The sequence below is a fragment of the Danio rerio genome, chromosome 15 (assembly GCF_052040795.2).
Source record: "Danio rerio strain M-AB ecotype USA chromosome 15, GRCz13ab, whole genome shotgun sequence".
NCBI lineage: Eukaryota > Metazoa > Chordata > Actinopteri > Cypriniformes > Danionidae > Danio > Danio rerio.
The window spans coordinates 5,070,001-5,088,404 of NC_141035.1; the positions used below are offsets into that span (position 1 = coordinate 5,070,001).

The 18,404-nt window shown below is 55.3% G+C and overlaps 2 protein-coding genes and 1 pseudogene across 2 annotated transcripts in view; all 3 read right to left on the reverse strand.

Moving 5' to 3' along the window:
• LOC148679592 (uncharacterized) overlaps window positions 1-1,486 on the reverse strand; it is a 6,137-nt gene extending 4,651 nt beyond the window's left edge. Inside the window, exon 1 of the mRNA XM_088651207.1 lies at window positions 1-1,486. This exon is cut by the window's left edge and continues 704 nt beyond it. The gene's annotated coding sequence lies outside the window, so the exon portion shown is untranslated.
• brwd1 (bromodomain and WD repeat domain containing 1) overlaps window positions 1-18,404 on the reverse strand; it is a 1,114,631-nt gene that overhangs the window by 104,961 nt on the left and 991,266 nt on the right. The gene's annotated exons all lie outside the window — the stretch shown is intronic.
• LOC147833563 (18S ribosomal RNA) lies at window positions 1,650-2,878 on the reverse strand (annotated as a pseudogene).

Below are 18,404 nucleotides of genomic sequence, written 5' to 3' on the forward strand. Positions count from 1 at the left end.
GCTATTACGGCGCTGTTATGGTGCTTTTTCGTAAGTGAAACCGTAAGGTTTCACCCGGTTGCCATGATGACCACCCGGGAGGGGCTCTCCGGAGGCTGTGTCTCCTCCCAAGTATTTCACCTCTGTACCATCGACCTCAGACAACGACGGTGGGGCGAATTCCCATCCCCCCGACAAGCACCGCCCTACGCTTCGATCCAGACTAGAACAGCCATGGATCGATTATGGGAGGGAGGGTCATTGGCAGGGAGGCGGGAGCCACCGTACGTCCTATGATGTAGGTGTTGGTTGTGAGGAGGAGGGACCCAGTCCAGAGAACAGCAAATATGCGCCTTAGGCTTCGCACGGCTTACCCCTCACGTCACTTCATCCTGCCAACCGTGTTCACCGTTGGGTTCTACGAGCGAGGAGGGAGGGGCAGAGCGTCACCGTGGGAGGACCCAGACAGGGGAACTTTGCCCAGCCCCCCCCAAAGGATCTCCACCCTCTCCTCGCTCAACCTTATAATTTCCGATACCTTCTGTTGACGAGCCAGAGCCCACTATGCCCCTCTGAAGCTCGTCTAGTCCGGCCGCCGCGGCGATCACACAGAGATGGGAGCGACCGCACCCCAGAGCTGCCCCACGCCCCATATATTTCGCCCTCACCATCAACCCCTGGGTCGCGACAGCGGAGGATTCCCTCTCTCCCGGCATGACACCAACCCAGTACCCCGGCCCCCATACTGAAGCAGCAGCGGACCGGAGCAAAGGGGGTACACGACGGGAGAGGAGGAGCCGCTATAACGCCACGTGTGCAGGTCATGGCTGAGGGGGGCGGAGGACAGTCCGGGGAGCAGCCACACCCCCCATGTCACATCGACGCGCCAAACCGGCCTATAGTGGTTGGGTACTAGGTGTGTGAAAGGGCCTAGTATATTTCTTGCATTTAAGGGGATTTGGGGTGAACTTAGCCATAACGTTTCCTTAAAACGACCATTCTTTGTCCCAATTCTATGGAGGCTATTTGCAAAAATCTGGAGGCTGGATTTGTTCTAGTTGCGTTGCCCTGGCATGCTACAACTGTCTTGTAGCTGCTCCGATTAGTCAGAGGGTGGGAGTCTTTCGCTCGCTGTCTTGTGTTCGGCAATATATCGCTTATTTCTTAATTGCCTTTAGGCCTCTTTACAGTCACCGTTCCCTAGAGGCCATTGTTGCCTACACCCTTTTCAGTTGAACTTTGTCCAGCTCCATTGATTGCATTACTCAATCGCCCTGCCACCCTTCCAGTTGCCTCTTTGGTCGCATTTGTTCACCCCACTCCCAGCCTATTATCTCTGTATCCGTTCCAGCTTCGTGCGTTAGGCCCAGGTCAGGGAGGTTCTGGTCATTCCATAATGGATGATTGTGACATCATCCGGGAAGCCGCCTACCCTAGGGGCATAATCGTCCTATCGATCAGTTTTAGCCAGGCCTCACCTGGATGGGCCCCCGACCAAACCCAACCCATCCACGGGTCATCCTCCGGAAGAGCTATCAATCTGTCAATCCTTTCCGTGTCCGGGCCGGGTGAGGTTTCCCGTGTTGAGTCAAATTAAGCCGCAGGCTCCACTCCTGGTGGTGCCCTTCCGTCAATTCCTTTAAGTTTCAGCTTTGCAACCATACTCCCCCCGGAACCCAAAGACTCGTGGTTTCCCGCACGCTGCCCGGCGGGTCATGGGAATAACGCCGCCGGATCGCGGGTCGGCATCGTTTACGGTCGGAACTACGACGGTATCTGATCGTCTTCGAACCTCCGACTTTCGTTCTTGATTAATGAAAACGTTCTTGGCAAACGCTTTCGCTCCGGTCCGTCTTGCGCCGGTCCAAGAATTTCACCTCTAGCGGCGCAATACGAATGCCCCCGGCCGTCCCTCTCAATCATGGCCCCGGGTTCCGGAAACCCACAGAAAATAGAACCGGGGTCCTATTCCATTATTCCTAGCTGGGGTATTCATAAGGGCGCAGTCGGCCCTACCTTGAACACTCTAATTTTTTCAAAGTAAACGCTCCGGGCCCCAAGCCGAGGACACCCAGTCAAGGGCATCCGGGGGGCGCCGGGAGGCCTGGGGGTCCGGGACCGGCGGTGGCTCGCCTCACGGCGGACCGCGCGGCCCGGTCCCCGAGATCCAACTACGAGCTTTTTAACTGCAGCAACGTTAGCATACGCTATTGGAGCTGGAATTACCGCGGCTGCTGGCACCAGACTTGCCCTCCAATGGGTCCTCGCCCATGGGTTTAGGATACGCTCATTCCAATTACAGGGCCTCGAAGGAGACCTGCATTGTTATTTTTCGTCACTACCTCTCCGTGTCGGAAATGGGTAATTTGCGCGCCTGCTGCCTTCCTTGGATGTGGTAGCCGTTTCTCAGGCTCCCTCTCCGGAATCGAACCCTGATTCCCCGTCACCCGTGGTCACCATGGTAGGCGACGGACCTACCATCGAAAGTTGATAGGGCAGACATTCGAATGAACCGTCGCCGCCGCGAGGGCGTGCGATCGGCCCGAGGTTATCTAGAGTCACCAAAGCGAGGCCGGGGGCGGACGGCGGCGGGTAGGCGCGAGGCCCCCCTCTCCACCGCCCGCGCACCCGCATGGGTTTTGGATCTGATAAATGCACGCGTCCCCGGGGACCCACCCCACCCCGCCACATAGGGGGAGAAGGGCGGCCCAGGTCGGCGCTCGTTGGCATGTATTAGCTCTGGAATTGCCACAGTTATCCAAGTAACCGGGAGGAGCGATCAAAGGAACCATAACTGATTTAATGAGCCATTCGCAGTTTCACTGTACCGTCCGTGTGCACTTAGACTTGCATGGCTTAATCTTTGAGACAAGCATATATTACTGGCAGGATCAACCAGGTAGCCCCTCACACATCAGGTAAAATGCCAGAGGGAGAGGGGGGGAGAGGCGGCGGTTACCCACTGCCTACCCGCCACCCATCCGGCCTTCACGCAGAAGGGGGGTTGGGGTATGCCGCGAACGGGCATGGCTTCTAATCGAGGCCATCACCAGGAAGGTTCGTGCTTCGTAACGGGAACAACTGCGCCAGAGATGCCGCGCACACCTACCCGGCACACCAATCCTACCCCGCCGCCAGCCAACACGCCCGGGGTCCAGCCCGGGAGGGTGGGGAGGACAGGGAGGGATGCTGCCCGGTTAAGGCGCACGCACAACACCAACTTACGCACCTATTCCCGTCAATGTAGGACATTCCGAGGCAGACGGGCCATCTGAGTCTATTTCACCCAATAAGCTAGGGTCGAGGACCGGGTGAAGACCCACCTCGCCCTCCTTTCGAATGCCCAAATCGGGGAGGATCTCACCCCACCCACAGCGGTCCCCTTTGTCAGATGACCGGGCGAGGGGCCTGCCCCTGGGGCATCGCGCACAATTCCCATCGGTCATGTGGTGGAAGGCGGTGGCACGTAGTTACGCGCTCAAAACCTAAGTCCGCTAAATCACGCCTTCCCCGAAACCTCGACGGCAGGTCAGCGATAACCAGCTACGGTTACCCGGACGTCCGGCAGGGAAAGGCCCGAGAGGTCACACCCTGCCCGGCTTGAGGCCAGAGCTCGAGGGTCATGGATGTCGGAGTGGACTGGTGATTTAAGGCTTCTCGCTTTCAGAAACGGTACCGATGGTTACCCACAACTAACTTTGCAATGAAACTGTGCTGCTGGTCACCCAAAAATAACTTTGTCTCTCAGATTGGTGCTGTTGGTTACCCACAACTGACATTGTGCTTGGCTTGACTGACTGGCCTGGCTGGCTGGCTGGCTGGCTGGCTGACTGGGGGTGGGCTGGCTTGGCTGGCCTGGGCTGGTTGGGTTGGCCTGGGCTGGCTTGGCTGGCCTGGGCTGGCTGGCTGGCTGGCTGGGCTGGGCTGGGCTGGCCGGGCCTGGCTGGCTGGCTGGCTGACTGGGGGTGGGCTTGGCTGGCCTGGGCTGGCTGGCTGGCTGGCTGACTGGGGGTGGGCTGGGCTGGGCTTGGCTGGCCTGGCCTGGCCTGGCTGGCTGGCTGGCTGGCTGACTGGGGGTGGGCTGGCTTGGCTGGCCTGGGCTGGGCTGGGCTGGGCTGGGCTGGGCTGGCCTGACCTGGCTGGCTGGCTGGCTGGCTGGCTGGCTGACTGGGGCTGGGCTGGGCTGGGCTGGGCTGGCCTGGCCTGGCCTGGCCTGGCCTGGCCTGGCTGGCTGGCTGGCTGGCTGGCTGGCTGACTGGGGGTGGGCTTGGCTGGCCTGGGCTGGCTGGCTGGCTGGCTGGCTGGCTGGCTGACTGGGGGTGGGCTGGGCTTGGCTGGCCTGGCCTGGCCTGGCCTGGCTGGCTGGCTGGCTGGCTGGGGGTGGGCTGGGCTGGGCTGGCCTGGCCTGGCCTGGCTGGCTGGCTGGCTGACTGGGGGTGGGCTTGGCTGGCCTGGGCTGGCTGGCTGGCTGGCTGGCTGACTGGGGGTGGGCTGGGCTTGGCTGGCCTGGCCTGGCCTGGCTGGCTGGCTGGCTGACTGGGGGTGGGCTGGGCTGGGCTGGGCTGGGCTGGGCTTGGCTGGCCTGGCCTGGCCTGGCTGGCTGGCTGGCTGGCTGACTGGGGGTGGGCTTGGCTGGCTGGCTGGCTGGCTGGCTGGCTGACTGGGGGTGGGCTTGGCTGGCCTGGGCTGGCTGGCTGGCTGGCTGGCTGACTGGGGGTGGGCTGGGCTTGGCTGGCCTGGCCTGGCCTGGCTGGCTGGCTGGCTGACTGGGGGTGGGCTGGGCTGGGCTGGGCTGGCCTGGCCTGGCCTGGCCTGGCCTGGCCTGGCCTGGCTGGCTGGCTGGCTGGCTGACTGGGGGTGGGCTTGGCTGGCTGGCTGGCTGGCTGGCTGGCTGGCTGACTGGGGGTGGGCTTGGCTGGCCTGGGCTGGCTGGCTGGCTGGCTGGCTGACTGGGGGTGGGCTGGGCTTGGCTGGCCTGGCCTGGCCTGGCTGGCTGACTGAGGGTGGGCTGGGCTGGGCTGGGCTGGGCTGGGCTGGGCTTGGCTGGCCTGGCCTGGCCTGGCCTGGCCTGGCTGGCTGGCTGGCTGGCTGACTGGGGGTGGGCTTGGCTGGCCTGGGCTGGCTGGCTGGCTGGCTGGCTGACTGGGGGTGGGCTGGGCTTGGCTGGCCTGGCCTGGCCTGGCCTGGCCTGGCTGGCTGGCTGGCTGACTGGGGGTGGGCTTGGCTGGCTGGCTGGCTGGCTGGCTGACTGGGGGTGGGCTGGGCTTGGCTGGCCTGGCCTGGCCTGGCTGGCTGGCTGGCTGGCTGACTGGGGGTGGGCTTGGCTGGCCTGGGCTGGCTGGCTGGCTGGCTGGCTGACTGGGGGTGGGCTTGGCTGGCCTGGGCTGGCTGGCTGGCTGGCTGGCTGACTGGGGGTGGGCTGGGCTTGGCTGGCCTGGCCTGGCCTGGCCTGGCTGGCTGGCTGGCTGACTGGGGGTGGGCTGGGCTGGGCTGGCCTGGCCTGGCCTGGCTGGCTGGCTGGCTGGCTGGCTGGCTGACTGGGGGTGGGCTTGGCTGGCCTGGGCTGGCTGGCTGGCTGGCTAGCTGACTGGGGGTGGGCTGGGCTGGCCTGGGCTGGCTGGCTGGCTGGCTGGCTGACTGGGGGTGGGCTTGGCTGGCCTGGGCTGGCTGGCTGGCTGGCTGGCTGGCTGACTGGGGCTGGGCTTGGCTGGCCTGGCCTGGCCTGGCTGGCTGGCTGGCTGACTGAGGGTGGGCTGGGCTGGGCTGGGCTGGGCTTGGCTGGCCTGACCTGACCTGGCCTGGCTGGATTGGGGGTGGCTGGCTGGCTGGGGGTGGGCTTGGCTGGCTGGCTGGCTGGCTGACTGGGGGTGGGCTTGGCTGGCCTGGGCTGGCTGGCTGGCTGGCTGACTGGGGGTGGGCTGGGCTGGGCTTGGCTGGCCTGGCCTGGCCTGGCTGGCTGGCTGGGCTGGGCTTGGCTGGCCTGGCCTGGCTGGCTGGCTGGCTGGCTGGCTGACTGGGGGTGGGCTTGGCTGGACTTGGCTGGCTGGCTGGCTGGCCGGCCTGGGCTTGCCTGACCTGGCCTGGCCTGGCTGGATTGGGGGTGGCTGGCTGGCTGGCTGGCTGGCCGGCCTGGGCTTGCCTGACCTGACCTGGCCTGGCTGGATTGGGGGTGGCTGGCTGGCTGGCTGGCTGGCTGGCTGGCCGGCCTGGGCTTGCCTGACCTGGCCTGGCCTGGCTGGGCTGGGGGTGGCTGGCTGGCTGGCTGGCTGGCCGGCCTGGGCTTGCCTGACCTGGCCTGGCCTGGCTGGATTGGGGGTGGCTGGCTGGCTGGCTGGCTGGCTGGCTGGCTGGCCGGCCTGGGCTTGCCTGACCTGGCCTGGCCTGGCTGGATTGGGGGTGGCTGGCTGGCTGGCTGGCTGGCCGGCCTGGGCTTGCCTGACCTGACCTGGCCTGGCTGGATTGGGGGTGGCTGGCTGGCTGGCTGGCTGGCTGGCTGGCCGGCCTGGGCTTGCCTGACCTGGCCTGGCCTGGCTGGGCTGGGGGTGGCTGGCTGGCTGGCTGGCTGGCCGGCCTGGGCTTGCCTGACCTGGCCTGGCCTGGCTGGATTGGGGGTGGCTGGCTGGCTGGCTGGCTGGCTGGCTGGCTGGCCGGCCTGGGCTTGCCTGACCTGGCCTGGCCTGGCTGGATTGGGGGTGGCTGGCTGGCTGGCTGGCTGGCTGGCTGGCCGGCCTGGGCTTGCCTGACCTGGCCTGGCCTGGCTGGGCTGGGGGTGGCTGGCTGGCTGGCTGGCTGGCCGGCCTGGGCTTGCCTGACCTGACCTGGCCTGGCTGGATTGGGGGTGGCTGGCTGGCTGGCTGGCTGGCTGGCCGGCCTGGGCTTGCCTGACCTGGCCTGGCCTGGCTGGGCTGGGGGTGGCTGGCTGGCTGGCTGGCTGGCCGGCCTGGGCTTGCCTGACCTGGCCTGGCCTGGCTGGATTGGGGGTGGCTGGCTGGCTGGCTGGCTGGCTGGCTGGCCGGCCTGGGCTTGCCTGACCTGGCCTGGCCTGGCTGGGCTGGGGGTGGCTGGCTGGCTGGCTGGCTGGCCGGCCTGGGCTTGCCTGACCTGGCCTGGCCTGGCTGGATTGGGGGTGGCTGGCTGGCTGGCTGGCTGGCTGGCCGGCCTGGGCTTGCCTGACCTGGCCTGGCCTGGCTGGGCTGGGGGTGGCTGGCTGGCTGGCTGGCTGGCCGGCCTGGGCTTGCCTGACCTGGCCTGGCCTGGCTGGATTGGGGGTGGCTGGCTGGCTGGCTGGCTGGCTGGCTGGCCGGCCTGGGCTTGCCTGACCTGGCCTGGCCTGGCTGGGCTGGGGGTGGCTGGCTGGCTGGCTGGCTGGCCGGCCTGGGCTTGCCTGACCTGGCCTGGCCTGGCTGGGCTGGGGGTGGCTGGCTGGCTGGCTGGCTGGCTGGCCGGCCTGGGCTTGAAGCCGGGAGACATGGGCCGGCCTACGACCCCACCACATGGAACCCGTTCACCAGCCGTGCCCGGGCACCCCACTATTAAGCCCGGGGACACTGACTTTGTGAAAATGCACTTGCCAGACTCATGTGCTGCTGGTGACCCATTTCAGTAATGCGTGCCGCTGGTGGCCCTCTTGGCCTTTACTATTTGGATTTGGGGGCTGCGTGCCGCTGGTGACCCAATCGAGTATTGTTTGACGCTGGTTGCCCACCTCGCCTTTACTATTTGGATTTGGGGGCTGCGTGCCGCTGGTGACCCAATCGAGTATTGTTTGACGCTGGTTGCCCACCTCGCCGTTACTATTTGGATTTGGGGGCTGCGTGCCGCTGGTGACCCAATCGAGTATTGTGTGCTGCTGGTTACCCACTTGAGTATTGTGTGCTGCTGGTGACCCACCTGGCTGTCACTACTGGAGTTTGGCCGGCCGCCGTTGGTGCTCTTACCGCCATTATTCTCTTGGTAGACGGCTGGCTGGGCACAGCCAAAACGCCGCTATTGAAGCACCAGAACTTCCACTTCACCGAGCCACGGGGCAATGTACACCCGGGGGATAGTGTGCAAGCCTGGGCAGGGATTGGCAGACATGTCCCGGTGATTTATAGCCACGGAGTTGGCTGGGCACCACCAACCCACACTCAATCTATGCACCATGCCCAAAACGGACGACCGGAGCCGGCTTGCGGGGCGCAGGCGCAGCGTGGCCGTTACCACTAGCGGAGATCACTGATCGGCCGAGCCACGGGGCAACGCACACCCAGGGGGAGATGTGCAACGCCCGGGAAGGACCCAACAGGACGCACCGCAAGGCAACACACACGGAGACACCTCCAACCCACACTAAACTTATAAACCATGCCCAAAACGGACGACCGGAGCCGGCTTGCGGGGCGCAGGCGCAGCGTGGCCGTTACCACTAGCGGAGATCACTGATCGGCCGAGCCACGGGGCAACGCACACCCAGGGGGAGATGTGCAACGCCCGGGAAGGACCCAACAGGACGCACCGCAAGGCAACACACACGGAGACACCTCCAACCCACACTAAACTTATAAACCATGCCCAAAACGGACGACCGGAGCCGGCTTGCGGGGCGCAGGCGCAGCGTGGCCGTTACCACTAGCGGAGATCACTGATCGGCCGAGCCACGGGGCAACGCACACCCAGGGGGAGATGTGCAACGCCCGGGAAGGACCCAACAGGACGCACCGCAAGGCAACACACACGGAGACACCTCCAACCCACACTAAACTTATAAACCATGCCCAAAACGGACGACCGGAGCCGGCTTGCGGGGCGCAGGCGCAGCGTGGCCGTTACCACTAGCGGAGATCACTGATCGGCCGAGCCACGGGGCAACGCACACCCGGGGGGAGATGTGCAACGCCCGGGGAGGACCCAACAGGACGCACCGCAAGGCAACACACACGGAGACACCTCCAACCCACACTAAACTTATAAACCATGCCCAAAACGGACGACCGGAGCCGGCTTGCGGGGCGCAGGCGCAGCGTGGCCGTTACCACTAGCGGAGATCACTGATCGGCCGAGCCACGGGGCAACGCACACCCGGGGGGAGATGTGCAACGCCCGGGGAGGACCCAACAGGACGCACCGCAAGGCAACACACACGGAGACACCTCCAACCCACACTAAACTTATAAACCATGCCCAAAACGGACGACCGGAGCCGGCTTGCGGGGCGCAGGCGCAGCGTGGCCGTTACCACTAGCGGAGATCACTGATCGGCCGAGCCACGGGGCAACGCACACCCGGGGGGAGATGTGCAACGCCCGGGGAGGACCCAACAGGACGCACCGCAAGGCAACACACACGGAGACACCTCCAACCCACACTAAACTTATAAACCATGCCCAAAACGGACGACCGGAGCCGGCTTGCGGGGCGCAGGCGCAGCGTGGCCGTTACCACTAGCGGAGATCACTGATCAGCCGAGCCACGGGGCAACGCACACCCGGGGGGAGATGTGCAACGCCCGGGGAGGACCCAACAGGACGCACCGCAAGGCAACACACACGGAGACACCTCCAACCCACACTAAACTTATAAACCATGCCCAAAACGGACGACCGGAGCCGGCTTGCGGGGCGCAGGCGCAGCGTGGCCGTTACCACTAGCGGAGATCACTGATCGGCCGAGCCACGGGGCAACGCACACCCGGGGGGAGATGTGCAACGCCCGGGGAGGACCCAACAGGACGCACCGCAAGGCAACACACACGGAGACACCTCCAACCCACACTAAACTTATAAACCATGCCCAAAACGGACGACCGGAGCCGGCTTGCGGGGCGCAGGCGCAGCGTGGCCGTTACCACTAGCGGAGATCACTGATCGGCCGAGCCACGGGGCAACGCACACCCGGGGGGAGATGTGCAACGCCCGGGGAGGACCCAACAGGACGCACCGCAAGGCAACACACACGGAGACACCTCCAACCCACACTAAACTTATAAACCATGCCCAAAACGGACGACCGGAGCCGGCTTGCGGGGCGCAGGCGCAGCGTGGCCGTTACCACTAGCGGAGATCACTGATCGGCCGAGCCACGGGGCAACGCACACCCGGGGGGAGATGTGCAACGCCCGGGGAGGACCCAACAGGACGCACCGCAAGGCAACACACACGGAGACACCTCCAACCCACACTAAACTTATAAACCATGCCCAAAACGGACGACCGGAGCCGGCTTGCGGGGCGCAGGCGCAGCGTGGCCGTCACCACTAGCGGAGATCACTGATCGGCCGAGCCACGGGGCAACGCACACCCGGGGGGAGATGTGCAACGCCCGGGGAGGACCCAACAGGACGCACCGCAAGGCAACACACACGGAGACACCTCCAACCCACACTAAACTTATAAACCATGCCCAAAACGGACGACCGGAGCCGGCTTGCGGGGCGCAGGCGCAGCGTGGCCGTTACCACTAGCGGAGATCACTGATCGGCCGAGCCACGGGGCAACGCACACCCGGGGGGAGATGTGCAACGCCCGGGGAGGACCCAACAGGACGCACCGCAAGGCAACACACACGGAGACACCTCCAACCCACACTAAACTTATAAACCATGCCCAAAACGGACGACCGGAGCCGGCTTGCGGGGCGCAGGCGCCACCCTGGAGATCTAAAATGTGTATCGCTCAAAACCTAAGTCCACTGAATCACGCCTTCCCTGAAACCTTGACGGCAGGTCAGCGATAACCAGTTACGGCAGCCCGTACCTCCGGCAGAGAAAGGCCCGAGAGGTCACACCCTGTCCGGCTTGAGGCCAGAGCTCGAGGGTCATGGATGTCAGAGTGGACCGGTGATTTAAGGCTTCTCGCTTTCTGAAACGGTACCGATGGTTACCCACAATTAACTTTGCAGGAAACTGTGCTGCTGGTTACCCAAAACTAACTTAATTTGCAGAAACGGTGCTGCTGGTGCCCCAAACCGAACTATTGGGAGAAAGTCTTCTCAGGTCACAGTCTGTTGTGACTGTCTGATACATATAGCACTTTAAAAAACCTTTAGATTTCATTAAAATGGCAGTCTAATCTTATAGTCACTCTCCTTGGGGTTTTTATTGGTCTTAACACAAGAAATGATGTTTGCAAAACAAATACTGGTTTTCTACAATGTGTGATGTGTAATTAGATTTTTTTTAAACATTGATTAAAGGACACCCATGATGAAAAATCTATTTTTCAAGCTGTTTGCACAGACAAGTATGTAAGTATATTGTATGGACCATCATATTGGGGTGATATAAACACACAGTCATTTTTTTTTAATTTAACAACATAAAAACGGTGGACCAATTGGAATGGTGCAATCAAAGCGACCGCAACTTGACGTAGGAGTGCGGTCCCCCCGCCCACCAATTTTGATTGACCACAGCGCGTTACCATTTTCTAAGTTTGTTGTTCCATGTCCGCCATTTTCAGCGTGTGAGTCAAAGCGGTATCACTAAAGCAGGGGTTTTCAAAGTGTGAGGCACGCCTCCCCTGGGGGGCGCCAGAGCATGTCAGGGGAGGCGCGGGAAAAAATATAATATAATAAAAATATAATTAAGTTTAATTATTTGCAACAAAATTTATTATATTTAAACGTTTTAATTAAACAAAGCAAAAAAAAATAATACGTCAAATATAAGAAAACCTTTTTTACCCAGAAGGCCCTGTGAATTCGCTTCTGTTTGGCAAGCCCGCCAATACAGGTATATACCTGCTAATACAATGGGTCGGTTTCTGAGACCCCCCCGATTCAAAGCTGTAATGAAGTTCACGGCCCTTTGGCCGCCGGGAAGAAGGAGGCGGAGAACCGACGCGGTTTTAAAATGATTTATTAATAACAGTGACGGCAGCTCCTCACGGAGGCTGCCGTCTAAACCAAACCAAACAGACGGCAGCTCCTCACGGAGACTGCCGTCAAACTGAAAGCAAAAGTAAAATATGTCCGGGCCCGGTCCTCTCTCTCCTTCCTCTGCCCTCGTTCCTCCTTTTATGAGAAAGTTCAGAGCCTTTTTATGATTCCGTGGGATCCGAGGCAGGTGCGCATCACAGGTGTATCCACTTACATGGTGGCCTCACTCCGTTCCCACGGCTCTCGGCCACGCCCCCTCGCCACAGAAGCCTCCAAGTTCAGGGCTTAAACCCAATAGACGACGATATGATGATCAGTATTTGAGTTTAGGATTTACGTGGACAGGACCAGCTGATGAACCACGACCTTTATGTGTGGTTTGTCAAAATATTTTGGCTAATGACAGCATGACACCCGCTAAAGTTCGACTGTTTTGACTGGGATGGACAGTTCTTGGATCTGTTCTATTCATATTGAACCATCATCCTAGTTTTAAAAACGTTATGTTAAAATACTTGTTATTACTTTGTATATATATATATATATATATATATATATATATATATATATATATATATATATATATATATGTATATATATATATATATATATTTTTTTTTTTTTTTTTTTTTGTGTGTGTGTGTGTGTGTGCGTGCGTGTTTGGGAGGAGGGGGGCGCCAATGGATAAGTTGTGTCAAGAGGGAGGCCCACTGTCTTACACTTTGAAAAACCCTGCACTAAAGGAACACCCTTGCTCTATTTTTAGATGTAAGGCTCATTGAGCTCAACAATTGGGATCAATTTTCTCCACATTATTGCTTTAATCGTAAAGAAGGATTCGGATTTCTGCTTTCCAATCCGTCTCATCATGGACCGACGTTTATCCTTTTCTCATCATCTTGTTTCTCATAATTTTTTTATTAAATATAATTATTTGATTATTTGAATGAGTATTTAACTGTGAATTGGTTTTAATCAATGAATAAGTTAACACAATGCTTAATATAAGAATGTTCTGTGCATTTGCCTGTCTCTTTATAACTATTTTCAGAAGCCACCAATCTAGGTCAGAGGTCACGGAGACCTTGAGTGGAACTGAGGGCTGAGGACAGGAAGCAACTGTTTCTATTGTTATTTCCAGTAGTTAATACTATCTAAAATGTCTAAAGTGATTTTATTATTTTTACAGTTAATTATTTTAAAGTGATTCTACTTTTATTCAAGATAGACTTGGTATAGTAAGAATATAACTGGCTGAATGTAGATTATACCGGTTTTTAATCATTTTGGTAAAGACGGCTGAGAGTACACTCAGCCTTGGATAAAAAAAAGATTATACTTTAAGTGTGTGTGTTCTATTTGATTGTTGATCCGTTTCACAGGTCTGGAGTCAGCTCTAATCAGTCTAAGGGATGTCTGACGTTCAGACATATTGTTCAGAATATACGCACAAACCCCACGAGAAAATTTCCTAGTCTATCTGTGTTTTAACCAATCAGGTTAGAACACCTAAATGTATGACTCAGTTAATGACGTTTTGTGAGAGTAAAACTGTTATTGATTGGTGATTGTAAGCAGAGCGGCCTAGGAACTCATTGCGAGTGTTGAAGCTGGCTTCTGCTGATGTAACTGCAAACTATCTTCAGTAAACTTGATTTATTTATTTAAATCTCTGACTCCGGCTCTTCTTCATCTACCAGACTGGTCATTCTTTGGGTCAAACTGTAAACTATCCCTACAGTAATTATTGTTTTTACCTTTTGGTAGGTTTGCAAACATGTGTACTTTTCATTCCGTCTACCTTAAACTTCAGCCGGTCGCATCACAGAAGCTCCCTGTGATCTTAACTAGGCGCAGTTGGAAAAGTGCAAGCGTGTTGCCTCATGTGCGCAACTCTCCATTGGAAATAAAATAACAAACTTGCCTGCAGGTCACACAGCAGAAGCGCCTGTTTGCGTGGTGTGGTGCCATGCATTTCGGAGTTCTGGGCGTGGGTTTCTGTCAGGGTGCACGCGGCGGCGCTTCGGTCGGCGGCTGGGCGCCGTGGGCGGTCACCGTCTTGGGGCGCCGTTGTGCTTGCCATGGTGGAGGCCTGTGTTTGGAGTTCTGGAATGCATGGCGCGACGATTCGGGACACTTCATGTTTCTGCCGTGCCACTGAAAGTGTCTGGTGTGCCATGCCGCGGGTTCGAGCGGCGCATCCGGTGCATCAGTCAAAGTTAATTCAGTGTGCGTGGTTGTTAGTCTCGGTGTACAAGCTCAGCACTTGAAACTAGCACACAGTTGGCTGTAAAACTATACAAAGACACAAATGATTGTGTACTTTCTGCTTGGTCTGTTTTCGAGTCATACATGTACGGTTGAATGCTGATCCTCTCATGTAGCTTAGCTTCTCTCTGACCGCCTGTCTTTTGCAAACAAAAAGCGTGGGAGCTCTTGGCTCCGCCCCCTTGCGAGCTGTGTACACGCCCCCAACATGACACTTTTGAACACATTATAATAAAAACATCTGAACTGTGTGTTAAACTAAACCTAAACTGGCACACTCAGAAGAACCATATTATTAATGTTAAATCATAAAAAAGGGGTGAACTATGTGCAAGATTCTAAAAGCTGGTTCTGGAATTGATGGATTTGATTTAAAGCATGGATTCTTCACTTTTGTTCTGACTCTTTATTAAAGGGTCACGAAACACACATTTTTTGAGCTGTTGACAGTCATATATGTGTCCCACGCTGCTAAAAACACTATTGGGAAATATATATTACACAAAAAAGTGAAAATTGTTTGTTTTTGCGTTACTTCAAGCTAATCCGTTCTTCCGGTTTGAAAATAATTTTTGAAGCTGCGTCACGCTGATTTGATACTTGTGTGTATTCCAACATGGAGAGTGGACGTCTGTACCTGGGAGTACATTGTGACATCTCTAAGTGTGCAACATTAATTCATAAGACTTGATTCAAACCAATCAGCGCACTCTATTGTGTATGAGGTGCAACTTCAATAATATGCATGATAGCTTGGAAGACTAGTTTTACCTGTTACAGTGTTCAGACGACAGAGAGACGACATGTTGTGTTGGAGGAAAGCGTTTTTAAATGTGCTGCAACGAAGGTTTTGTTTTCTTTTCTCGCTATGAGAGCGCAGCTGGACTCACGTGTGGATTACAATGCACGCGACAGAAATACGTTTGTAAGGAACATTGTTTACCAGAGAGTTTTTCGCATCTGGAAATGGTGAAATCCAGATTTTAAAAAAGACGTGGTTCCAGTTGGTGTTGATTGTCCTGTCTCTACAGCTTTGGTAAGCAAGCGATCAGTGGTCTTTGTTTATTCAGATAGCAAAATTAGTTCGTATTGTCGGCAGTACTCTTTCGGTTATTAAAGGTTCAGGACCCCTTGGAGAACTTTTTTTTTTATATTAACAGATTTATGTGTGTTGAGCATCAGTTAAGACAATGTTAGCACCTGTCAGCTTTAATTGTGGGGAAAACTGGATAATTTTGAGCTTTTGTCAGCTAATTTCAGCTTCCGGGTTTAAAATTATTTTTGGGGCGGGATCAAAATCAGCAACGTAGCGCAGTACTGCAAGTGCAATGATGACGCGTCGGTTTCTCATTATTATTCATAGCGGAGTTTTCTTATCCTATGAGAAGAGCCGGCTGCTTAATTATTCATGAGAGCACGTGCTTTCCGAAGGCAGACCTGCCAGTTTCAAGCAAGCAGTGAGACACAGACCAACGGCACGCCGTTCATGAAGGCTCGGATGTGTTTGTTTCCATGATCCACGGGGTTTGTTGCATGTTTTTCCACGCGATATTGTCAGGGCCGATCATACAGCAAAGCTGTGTGTGTGCTGCAAGCATTTTTGTTGGGAGAGCAGTACGAGAATTGAAGAATGGCGGACGTTGACTTTCATCAGGAGTTCGTTCACATTCAGACACATCGCCGTGCAGCTGTGTTTGCCTAAATCCTCCAGATTACCAGCAGGGCTAATAGTTAAAATAGGCACGTCAGGAGACCTGCTGCACTGAGTCTGCAATCAAGATCTACAAATTAGACACGGGGATTGAGGGAGAATCCTAATTTAGTTATAGTGTTTACATAAACACACTTATCTTTATAATGATATAAATTATGGTTATGTGTATATGAAATTACGAATAACAAATGTAGCAGGGCATTAAATTACTGTTTATTTCTTTGCATTTTAACTTTGTGAACTATAAACTCATGCGTCTCACGGTTTGTGTCTCAGTTTGTGAGCTAACTGTCAACAACAGTTATTCGCTCCCCTTCTCCCCTGCTGGACACGCCCACTCCTGCCCTATGCTCGCGGAGCTCCACGGCCATTAATCATGCATCTTTTGAAAAAATTCTGAAGTAGACTTTAACCGAAAGTGGGGGGTGTGATGGCCCTTTAAAGATATACATTAGTCAAAATGATTTCTAAGTTTAGTTTACAGAACGTTAATATCACTACAATATTATGGACTGAAAATCTGCTGTAAATGCTGCTCTCCGAGTGTAAACATGTAAACACCGTAATCTTACTATTACCGTTGTGGAGAAATTTCGCCGCATTTTGTAACAGGATAGTCTACACACACAGCTTTCTGATGCTACCTACTGATAGCATCTAAGTTACAGAGAAATTCAGATGTTTTTTCATTTTATACGACGTGCGGTGGCGATGCAGTGGCGCAGTAGGTAATGCTGTCGCCGTACAGCAAGAAGGTCGCTGGTTCAAGCCTCGGCTGGGTCAGTTGGCATTTCTGTATGGAGTTTGCATGTTCTCCCTGCATTCGTGTGGGTTTCCTCCAGGTGCTCCGGTTTCCCACACAGTCCAAAGACATGCGGTACAGGTGAATTGGGTAAGCTAAAATTGTCCTTAGTGTATGATGGTGAATGAGTGTGTGTGGATGTTTCCCAGAGATGGGTTGCAGCTGGAAGGGCATCCGCTGCATAAAAGCATGCTGAATAAGTTGGCGGTTCATTCCGCTGTGGCGACCCAGGCTCAATAAAGGGACTAAGCCGAAAAGAAAATGAATGAATGACGTGCAGTATCAAAATTAAAACTACACCCTTCCAGCAGTTCCTCGTATGCAGTATATGGTTTGTCACAGGGGGCATGCATAAAATGTTCCTGAATGAAAGTGAAAGTGTGAAACTCCAGTTAAACATGACAAATGAATGATTTTGGCAAATATTTTGATTTTTATGTCTATGTAAATGCAGCCGCTGTCTTTCTCCCCTGTGTCTGTGTGTTTGTTTTGCCTCTGTGAAAATCAGCGCGTGCCCAATCGGAAACTCCCATTTTTATAAAAAGCCTACGAATTAGCCAATAAGCTGACAAAACGTAAAATATGTTTGTTTCCTCGTGAGATCAGCCTGGAATAGTTGATGACAGAACTTTCATTTTTGGGTGAACTATCCTTTTAATTTGACAAATGATTCTTCTAGCGCTTCTTTGCAGCCTGAATTTTCAAAGGCTGAACGCATCAGCGCAAGTATTTTCCTGCAAAGTTAATGTCTGTTTAAGACAAGACTGACAATCGATTGCCCTGAAGAGAGAATAAGCCATTCCTGATTCACAGACACAAAAAAGGGCAGGATGATTTCTGCAGAGAAATCTTCATTCCGGTGCACTTTTGCACCCTCGCCGGAGAGTCATATCTCGCTTTAATTTGACAGGCTGAGGGTTTTTATACGAGTCTCTCTCCGCATGCCACTTTCCAGCATCGGCTACTTCTAATCAATATGGGGGATTGTAGTGTTGTTTATGAAGGCCGAGAATGTTTTGTGGGTTATAGAACATTGCATTTTGCTTCATCTGACAAAAGCAGCAGCTCTGGAGACTTATTTCTCATCAGACTTCGTCTTCCTCCATTCGGCCTCAATTAAACCTTCATTTCACACTGCGTGCTGAGGTGTTCCTCCATTCTGCCTTTGCAGTCCAAGTCCTGCCCCCTTTTCTCCTTTCATTCAGTCGGGAGCACTGCTCTTGAATACTAACACTGCAGACCAGCTGCTTTGATGGACAAGCCGCTCGACCCTGACCATCAGTGATGGGCCTATATTCACCAGTCCAATTACAGGATCCAGCCCGACCAGAACCCCCAATCCCATGGTTGGCTGCTTTTGTACTGACATGCTGAATAACAGCACTCCATAGTGGGGAAGGGTTCTGCTACGGCACTGTGTTCACCTGAAGACAAGGAATAAAACCCTGCAGAAACAGCACTTCCTTTGAGAGGGAGGGACACCTCAAACGACTACAGATCAACGTGGAAAGTGCCAACTGGATTTCATGAGGACTATCTGATCTCAGCTATACTATTTTATGTTTTGTCAGTTTAGTGGCTATTTCATATTAATTCATGTGAGTTTAGTCATACAAAAATGTACAGTTTTTAAAAGGTGTGGCACCAAACCCCGCCCCTAAACTAAATTGGCCCCTAAACTCAACCCCGCCCCTAAACTCAATTGGCAGATGAGCAAATCATAATAAAATGTACGAATGAGATCATACAGATTCAAATAAATTAGCCGCTAAATCAAAAAGTATA